Source organism: Mesoplodon densirostris, chromosome 11 (genome assembly GCF_025265405.1).
Source record: "Mesoplodon densirostris isolate mMesDen1 chromosome 11, mMesDen1 primary haplotype, whole genome shotgun sequence".
Taxonomy (NCBI): Eukaryota; Metazoa; Chordata; class Mammalia; order Artiodactyla; family Ziphiidae; genus Mesoplodon; species Mesoplodon densirostris.
The window spans coordinates 94,213,998-94,224,654 of NC_082671.1; positions in this window are offsets into that span (position 1 = coordinate 94,213,998).

Consider the following 10,657-nt stretch of genomic DNA (forward strand, 5'->3'; position numbering starts at 1 on the left):
CTAATTCATGAAGCCAAAGAATGTCGGAACCGAAAAAGTCCGTTATGGAAAAAACCAGTCTTATATTATGCTTTAATTTTACAGAGGAGGGAACACAGACCTAAATACTCTAAAGGGGGTTACAAATTTCCTCCACCTTCCTGCTCTTAATCACATTGGTTCTGAGTGCTCAGACTCTAACCTCACTTCTTATCCCAGAGGAAGGTTATTCTTCAGTATCAGTCAAGCAATTTTGAGAAATTAATTTATCTTCTGTGAGTCTCTCTATTACAGTATAACATCCCTACAACAAGCTGGAAAACATCCAATGGGTATTAGTCACTATAAAATGGACTTTTCTTTTGGACAGGTCTCTGTTTTTTGTCTTTTTCTCTTATATAATATCTTGCTTTGGGCATTATCAGGTTTTGCTGCTTTCTTTCTTTTTTTTTTTTTTTTTTTTTTTTGCTATACGTGGGCCTCTCACTGCTGTGGCCCCTCCCGTTGCGGAGCCCAGGCTCCGGACGTGCAGGCTCAGCGGCCATGGCTCACGGGCCTAGCCGCTCCGCGGCATGTGGGATCTTCCTGGACCGGGGCACGAACCCATGTCCCCTGCATCGGCAGGCGGACTCTCAACCACTGCACCACCAGGGGAGCCCGCTGCTATCTTTTAGTAAACACAAATCTCTTAGCTACTAAGTCATAGACTCCTTACTCATATGATCTTTTGTCCCCCCTTCACTGTGCAATATCACCTTTTTTCCTATGTCTTCTCTGGACCTGAATTCAGATAAACGTGGTCATCAATTAGGTATCCATACTCAAACACTTACAGAGACAAGCAGGTAACATGTTCTATTTAAGTCCTGTTTAAGGGGACCATCTGCTTGACAGTGAGCTTCAGATGATTTTTCTGCATGTGGGAACATAGGCCCAACATGGCAAATCTTCCAATTTTCAGTATTTTCCAGAAATTTGGATTTTTATGGAAATGTCACAATCTTTAAATGCAAACATTTACTTCAATTTTCTCTTTTGCAGTACCAAGCAGACAGACTGAAATGTCTATGTACTGAACTCAGCCTCAAGATCCACCATTCTGCTAATCCCTGGTATAAGTCTTATTCCGATAACTTTCTACCTGTGGCTTTAAACTTTAATTCTCTGGTCTCTATCATCATCCATAAAATAAAAATAATAATTACTATCTAAAAGATGGTATGCATATATCACAAAATGTGTATGTAATACATACTCAATAAATCTTAACTTGTGCATCTGATTATAAGTTACACACACTCTTTCCATTTATTCTTTTTAAAATAAATTTATTTATTTTATTATTTTATTTTATTTATTTATTGTTTTTGGTTGTGTTGGGTCTTCGTTGCTGTGCGCGGGCTTTTCTCTGGTTGCGGCAAGTGGGGGCTACTCTTTGTTGCGGTGTGCGGGCTTCTCGTGGTGGCTTCTCTTGTTGCGGAGCATGGCTCTAGGAGTGTGGGCTTCAGTAGTTGTGGCATGTGGGCTCAGTAGTTGTGGCCCACGGGCTTAGTTGCTTCGTGGCATGTGGGATCTTCCCGGACCAGGGCTTGAACCCATGTCCCCTGCATTGGCAGGCGGATTCTTAACCATTGTGCCACTAGGGAAGCCCTTCATTTATTCTTATTTCCCCTGACTTTCTACTTTGTATTCACATACTTTAATCTTTTAAAAATTATTCCAGTTCTTTCCCTTTTTTGTTTTAATGGTAGTCCAATATATAATTTTGTCCTCCTGTGGCTTGTTTTTAATTGAGGTATAATTTACATACAGTGAAAGACATAGATCCTAAATGTAAAGATTGATGAGTTTTGACAAAAGTTTGAACTTATGTTATTCAAAACCCAATAAAGATGAAGATCGTTTCCTTCATACCAGAAAAATTTCTCATACACATTCCCAGTAAATTTCTCTGACATCACAGGTAAACACTTAATTTTGCCTATTCTCTTTTTTTTTTTCTTTCTTTTTTGCAGTACGCAGGCCTCTCACTGTTGTGGCCTCTCCCGTTGCAGAGCACAGGCTCCAGACGCGCAGGCTCAGTGCCCATGGCTCACGGACCCAGCCGCTCTGCGGCATGTGGGATCTTCCCGGACCGGGGCACAAACCCGTGTCCCCTGCATCGGCAGGTGGACTCTCAACCACTGCGCCACCAGGGAAGCCCAATTTTGCCTATTCTTGATCTTCATATAAAGGTAATCAAACATTATGTGCTTTTTGGTGAGTGTCTGCTGTTCCTAGTGTGCTGTAAGTTTTTATCATGAATGGGTGCTCAATTTTGTCAAGTACTTTCCCACATCTATTAAGATATCATATGAATTTTGCTCTTTCTTTCTATTAATGTGATGAGTATTTGTACTCATTTTTTAAAGTAATAAACCAACATCTTGTTACTGGGATGAACCTTGCTATATCTTGTCATATTATCCTTTTTATATATTGTTGCATGTGTTTTGCTAGTGCTTTGTTAAGGATTTTTGCATATCTTTTCATGAGAGATAGTGTTCTGTAGTTTTCTTTTCTTGGAGTATACTTGACTGATTTTGGTATCGGGATTATTCTGGTCTCATAAAATGAAGTGGGGAGTGATGTTCCCTTTTATATCTTCTGAAAAATTTGTATAAGATTGGTACTATTGTTTTAACTTTGGTTAGAATCTATCAGAGAAAACACTTTGGCCTGGTGAGAAATTTAAATTTTGAAATTCTTTTATTTTTAAACAAATCTACTTCTATTTATACGTTCTATTTTTTTCCCACCAGTCTAATTTTATCTAAACTAATCATGGAAGATGACATATGCTTATTTGTAAGTATTTTGATGTGGGTCTGCAAGATTCTGAGGGGGTATTGCAGACTATTTAAGGCATGGATAACCAAGAGTTTAAATGAACATAAATGCTAAGACCAACACTTCCCAATAATTGTCTTTCATCATGATCATTATAGGAAGTTGTCTACTAATTCTGACAAAGTGATCCCAATACCAGTTTGAGATGCCACCTCAGTATTTCACTGTTCTTAAATGTGTATATGCAACCCGATTGAATTTTCCTTGTTTTAGTGATTAGTGTCCTTCAATGAATTTTACTAAATTATCTAAATTATCAGACTTATTCATATACCTTTATTAGTATCAATAATATTTCTTTATTATCGTTTTATTGCTTGGAGGCTCTACAGCAACATTCTCTTTTTCATTGTTGACCTTGTTTGTGTTTTTCTTTTTCCTTTTTTCTTGATCAATTTTGTTAGATATTTTTCATTTTTATTCAACTTTTCAAAAAAGCAACTTTGGGCCTTAATTTTTTCCATCATTTGTTTTTTATTTTATTGATTTTCAGTCTTACCATTATTATTTCCTTTTACTTACTTTTGGTTTAAATTATTCTTCCTTTTCTTTCTTTTTAAGGTTAGGCTGAGGACATTAATTTCAAACCTCTTCTTTTTTTCAAATATAAATATTTAAACACATAAATTTTATCAGATCGTGGTTTTAGCTGTTTTTCACTAATTCTGATTAAGTTGTATTTTCATTACCACTCATTTAAAAACATTTTCTAATTTCCTTGTGGATTTTTCTTTGATTCACAGAGTGCTGGATCCCACCTGATGAGTTCCTGATTTTGTAGATCAGGTTGGTGTCAGAGAATCAGCATTTCCAGTGAGTTCCCAGGTGATGCTAAGGCTGCTGTTCTGAGGACCAGATTGGAGGGACCACTGCTCTCAGGCACAGTTCTTATTCTCAAGGGCTGGCCTTTCTGAAGATTCTTCACTCTAGCAGTTTGGAAATCCGATTTCTTCCAGCATCTGGCTACTTCCAGAATCTCTGTTCTGCTCTCATTCTCCCAACAATCATTCTCTGTCTGGTATGTGGAGTCAAGCCATGTACAGCATTGTCATGTGTTTGTTTAGTCAGATATCTGGAGGGGCCACTATGCAGATTTCTGAGGCTCCTCTGTGCAACTCCCTCATCTCTGCTACCTTGTGCCATGGAACACAGCAGCCTCAGCAGCAACAAAATAGAATCGCTGTTTTCTTTGGCCAGCAGGTTTGCTGCCTTCTTTGGAGGCTCTTCATACCTGTGCAGCAGTTTGAGACGTTCCCAGGCAGAAAACCAGAGTAAATGCGGGACTCAGCTCAGGAGTTATCCTTCTTTCAGGAATTATAGTTATATGCTGTGTTTTTTCCAAAGCCTGAAAAGAGTTGTTTCATATATTTTATCCTATTTTGTTGATTTTTATGTCAGGAAGATAAACCTGATATTCATTACTCTGCTGTGTCCAGAACTGGCTGTGTATATACATCATTCCTGCAATCCCTTACCCTCAAATGAATGAAAGATGTTCTCTCAAATAACTAGTTGCTTTTCCTTTCTTCCACTTCTCATTTTCCACTCTCCAATTCCTGCTCCAATTGTAAAAGACACAACACAATATTCAATACTTGGAATTCAACTAAAAGGGACCATCAATGAACCAGAAATAATTCTCTAAGTAACACTTCAATTGAAACAAGGTAAATGGCAACAAACAAACTGATACAAAGAAATCTGTTTTTCAATTGTTGATTCATTTTAAATTCATTCATTCAATCATTTATATTTACAGAACATTGACTTTTTGTCAAACACTGTGCTAAAGGTTGGGAATTAAACAATGAGTAAGAGAGACATACTTTTTTTATTACAGTTTTAAGAGAGAAAGTCTGAAAGAAAAATCTCACAGTGAAAAAAAGAACATTCCAACTGCCTAGATGCCAAGAGTTCTTTTCGGTTGGTGTCTGTCTTCGTGAATTCACCATGGTTTAGGATCCAGAAAAGTAATCATGTCTTAGTTCTAGATATAATCAAATCCTAGGCAAGTTAATTCACGATAACTGAACTCACTGAGAGTAAAGTACTTTAATCAGAATAGCAATCTCTTAATTTATACTAAGGTATCTAACTACCCCAGTGTCTGCTCTTATACCCTCAGACCAAGGCATTTTTTCATTTTACACAAGTCTATTATAATCAGCAATTGCTTTGTGAGAATGAAATCAGCACAAAGATTAAATGATGAGAATGGTTTCTGGCACCAGTCTCTGGTAATCTAATACTTCATCTCCACAGTAATAATAGCTAATATTTATTCAGTGATTACTTTCTCACAGCATTTCAATGCGGTACATACAATTATAATCCCTGTTTTACAAATAGAGATACTGTGTCACAGAAAGATTGAGTACCTAGTAATGGTAGAGCTGGGATTCAAACACATGGAGTCTGGCGGAAGACCCCAAGTCCTCAACTGCTCTGCTACAGGGCAATACAGAATCCAATATATCAAGATCTGATATATTGAGTCTTGGGATGGGCAGTACCTGTATTGAGAACACATTTCTCTCTCTCTACTTTTCTATGTTTCAGTGGCTGGCTACTGTCTCTTTGACTAAGATATTATTTTTTTAGACATGATAATTAATTTAATCAAGTTTCAGTAAAGTTTGTCAGGTAGTTTTAATCTCCTTAAACCATTATTATGGATCTCCTCAATCCATTATTGTTCATTTATAGGGTGATCTCAATCTGGAACACTGTGGGTGGTGTCTGCATTCAGAAATATTATATTTGGCTTTAGCATCTTAAAAAAATTAATTTATTATGTGTTTAATATGGCAAGATTTCACATTTTAAAAAAATCAAAATTTCATGGATTCTCTTGAAAAAAAATCATAAAATTTAGAATTAATGGACCCACGTTTCACATAGTTCCAATCTGCTAGAGCAGTCCAGGCCACTGTATTCATTATCATCACCTGTTAACAACTTCAGGCATTTTCCTTAGCAATCTTTAATATGTAGCTTAACTTGAAGGAAAATAATTTCTGATATCATTTCATCAAATTGTATATAGCTCTAACATTACTTTTAATAGAGTTGTCTATAAATGGAGTGATTATTTATATTTCTTCTTTTTTTAAATTTAATTTTTGTTTTATACTGGAGTATAGTTGATTTACAATGTTGTGTTAGTTTCAGGTGTATAGCAAAGTGATTCAGTTATACATATATTCATTCTTTTTCCCACAGAGGTTATTACATAATTTTTTAAATAAATTTATTTTATTTTTATTTATTTTTGGCTGTGTTGGGTCTTTGTTGCTGCACACAGGCTTTCTCTAGTTGCGGGGAGTCGGGCCTACTCTTCGTTGTAGTGCACCGGCTGCTCACTGTGGTGGCTTCTCTTGTTGCGGAGCACGGGCTCTAGCTGTGTGGGCTTCAGTAGTTGTGGTGTGCGGGCTCAGTAGTTATGGCTCGCGGGTTCTAGAGCACAGATTCCGTAGTTGTGGCACACGGGCTTAGTTGCTCGCGGCATGGGGAATCTTCCCAGACTAGGGCTCAAACCCTTGTCCCCTGCACTGGCAGGCAGATTCTTAACCACTGCACCACCAAGGAAGCCCTATTATAGAATATTAAGTAGAGTTATCTGTGCTATACAGTAAGTCCTTGTTGATTATCTATGTTATATATAGTAGTGTGTATATGTCAATCCCAAACTCCTGATTTATTAAATATTCTCATATTAAAATGTATCCAAAAGATTTCTTTTTATGAGAGACAGTCTACTGTAATTGATAAGAGCACAGCTTTGAATCTCTCCTCTGCTGCTTAGTAGCTTTGTGACCTCAAGGAATTTATTTCACTTCTGCACATTCCAGTTTCCCTTATTGGTAAAACAATGATTAAAAAATGAGCTTATCTCACAGACTCTTAAAAGGAGTAAGGAAAGTGCTAACATATCATAAGTGATTGTTACACAATTTAGTTTTCACTATTACACACATGATATGAAAGTGCACCCTTTTGGACGTTTACAACTACTCCTTCAGGTTAGATTTTTAGAAGCAGAACCACTGAATCAAAGATACGTGTGCTTTAAATTTTCATAGATAGTACATTGGAAAATTATTCCCCAAACAGAGCATTTTGATTAAATACACACAAAAAGTGTATGCCCTGGAAAATACTGGGAATTATTATTTTTAAAATTTGGCCAGTCTAATGTTTAAGAAGGTACTTGACTTTGTTGTTTTATTCAGCATTTCTCTGGTATCTAGTAAGTCTGATTATAATAATTGTTTAACTCTGTGTAATAGTGTGAGTTATAATAAGAAATATATATTTGGCCTTTGTCCCCATTTCTGGCTCAGAGGTCCTAAAACCCTTGAATTTACTAAGTGAGAATGGTAAAGATGTCTGTCTTTTTTTTTTTTTTTTTTTTTTTTTTTGTGGTACGCGGGCCTCTCACTGTTGTGGCCTCCCAAGTTGCGGAGCACAGGCTCTGGACACGCAGGCTCAGCGGCCATGGCTCACGGACCCAGCCGCTCGGCAGCATGTGGGATCTTCCTGGACCGGGGCACGAACCCGTGTCCCCTGCATCGGCAGGTGGACTCTCAACCACTGTACCACCAGGGAAGCCCGATGTCTGTCCTTTTTAACATAAACGAGGTGAATTTTGGACCCCACTGAAGGATGGGGGGCTGGTTGCCAGGATAACCAACCATTTGTTTTAAGGGTTAGACCTTTCAGTCTCCTGGCCTCCACCACCTCCAGGGAGGGGAGAGGGGCTGGAGATTGAGTTCAATCACCATGAATCATTCATGCCTATGTAAGAAAGCCTCCAGAAAAGCTTTAAAGGATGAGGTTCAGAGAGCATCTGCATTGGTGGACACTTGGCAATGTGGGGAGGGTTGGCAACTCTGAGAGCGCATGGAAACTGCGCCCTTTCCCCATACTTTTCCCTACACTCTCTTCTACCTGGCTGATCCTGAGTTATATCCTTTTATAGTAAAATTTAGTAAGTAAAATGGTTTCTCTGAGCACTCTAAAAATTAATCAAACCCAAGAAGGGGGTTGTGGGAACCTCTGAGTTACAGGCTGTTCATCAAAAGGATAGGTGACTGGCTTCCTTGGTGGCGTAGTGGTTGAGAGTACGCCTGCCAATGCAGGGGACACGGGTTCGTGCCCCAGTCTGGGAAGATCCCACATGCTGCGGAGCGGCTGGGCCTGTGAGCCATGGCCACTGGGCCTGCATGTCCGGAGCCTGTGCTCCACGATGGGAGAGGCCTCAACAATGAGAGGCCCGTGTACCGCAAAAAAAAAAAAAAAAAAAAAAAAAAAAGGATAGGTTTCACCTTGGGTTTGTATCTGGAGGCTGAAGTGAGGGGTCAGTGGAGTCTCATAGGACTAAACCCTTAACCTGTGGAATCCAATGCTACCTCTGGGTAGATGTGTCAGAATTCAGTTAAAATGTTAGGACACCCAGCTGGCATCTGCCTGGAGCATTGCTTGGTGGTGTGCGGGCAACTCCCCCTCCCCCATATGTTGGAACTGTGATCAGTAGACACGTACTCTGTTTAAGAATTTACCCCAAAACTTAGCAGTTAAAAACCTTTATTAACTCGGACAGTTTTAAGAGTCAAGAATCTGAAAGCAGCTTCGCTGGGTTGTTGTGTCTCAAGATCTCTCATAAGATTTTCAGTCAAGCTATTGGCCAGGGCTGTAATCTCTGAAGGGGGTGGGTGTCATCTGCTTCTGAGCTCACCCATGTGGCCACTAGCTGAAGCCTTCAATTTATCATCATGTGGGCCTCTCTAGAGGGCTGCTCACAACATAACTTACCCCAGAGCAAGACAGAAGACACAGCCTTTTTATAACCTAATGTTGCAAATGACACGCCATCACTTCTGCCATTATTTGTTAGAAGGAAGTCACTAAGTTGAACCTACTGCTCTTTGTTAAGAGTGTCATCAGACCTGTCTACACACAAGGGGGAGGTGGGACTAAGCTTTCACCTATTGAAAGGAGGAGCATCAAAGAATCTGTGGACGTATTTTTAACACTTCAACACTGAGCTTCTTTAATCTTTCTGTGAATTGCTTGTTTATAAGAATGACAATTTTTTTTGAATTGTAGTTTTAAGGCTCTGTTACATGTGAAAAATCTACAAGCTCTAAGCCACTAGATTGGAGTAGCAATAGAGTCACATTTTTAAATATATTTCTCCCATCCATCACTTGAGTCAATGCCTATATTTATCAGGAAATCTAATACCACCTCTCCCTCTTTCCTTTCCTTCCTTCCTTCTTTGTAAAAACAAAGCAGTCCTGCTTACAGAGAATACTGGGAAGGAAATTTTGCAAATGTGAACAGCTTACTTGCAGTTCTGGTTTTTTAGCTACCCTTGTTTTATTGCTCTCACAAGGTTCCAATCTCAAAAACTGGAACCAGGGCTTCCCTGGTGGCGCAGTGGTTGGGAGTCCGCCTGCCGATGCAGGGGACACGGGTTCGTGCCCCGGTACGGGAAGATCCCATGTGCCATGGAGCGGCTGGGTCCGTGAGCCATGGCCGCTGAGCCTGCGCGTCTGGAGCCTGTGCTCCGCAACGGGAGAGGCCACAACAATGAGAGGCCCACGTACTGAAAAAAAAAAACAAAAAAAACCTGGAACCACAAAGTCGGATCTGTGCCCACTGCCCTAACAAGCAAGTGCAGAAAAGGCGACTTGAAGGTCACACATTTCTTCCAAACCTACGCTAACAAACATAGCTAGAATTTGAAAATCTATGGTGGCCGTGTTTTGAAAGTTTTCCAGAATAAGTCCTCCTTCACAGGCTACAGGTTTTTCTGTAGAACCCTAGTGAGAAACATGCAACCTGCAAACTTCCTCCCAGTGGGTCTCGAATCACCTTTGGCAACCCGGGTATCCTTTCAGTCCAAGAGGGCACTTTTATTCACTGAGAAATTCTATAACATTAAATCTCAAGGGGAAGATGTGCACTGAGACCCCTGAGCTTCCCAGGAGGTTCCCAGATCCAGGTGCAAACTCACCCACCTCTACTACCAGAACACAGTGGATATTAAAGGAGGTGGCTTTTTTCCAAGCGAAAAAAGGTACTGGTTTGTTCTTCCCCAAGGAAAATTAGTCCAAGTTCATCTGCTTCATATTATGGGTGTCTGAGTCTACTTGGACTGTCATAACAAAATACCGTAGACTGGGCCACTTAAGCAACAGAAATTCATTTTCTCAGAGTCCTGGAAGCTAGAAGTTCAAAATCAAAGTGTTGGTAAATTCTGTTTCTGGTGAGGACACTCATCCTGACTCGTAAACAGCTACCTTTTCTCTGTGTCCTGGTGACCTTTCCTCTCTGTGCCTGCAGAGTGAGAGAGCGCTGGTGTCTCTTCCTCTTCTTATAAGGACACCAGCCCTATGGGATTAGGGCCCTACTCTTTTTACCTCATTTAATCTCATTTAGATGATTCCCTAAATGCCCTGTTTGAATACAGTCACATTGGGGGTTAGAGCTTCAATTTATTAATTTGGGGAAGACACCATTCAGTCCATAACAATTGGTACTGGTGCTTTGATACATATGAGGCTAATACGTTCTCCACATCGTAAAGAAAGATGGCTGATAGTGGTGAATTAAAATTACATTCACAAAGTCTTTACTAAGTTTAAAAAGGAAACATTCCCAAGTCTACTTAATAAAATATCTATTAAGTATCAATTAAGGAAAATTTTTCCAAAGATTATGTAAGTGATTGTATTATAATTCTAAGCCATTATTGTTGCTAACATTCATAAAATGGCAATAA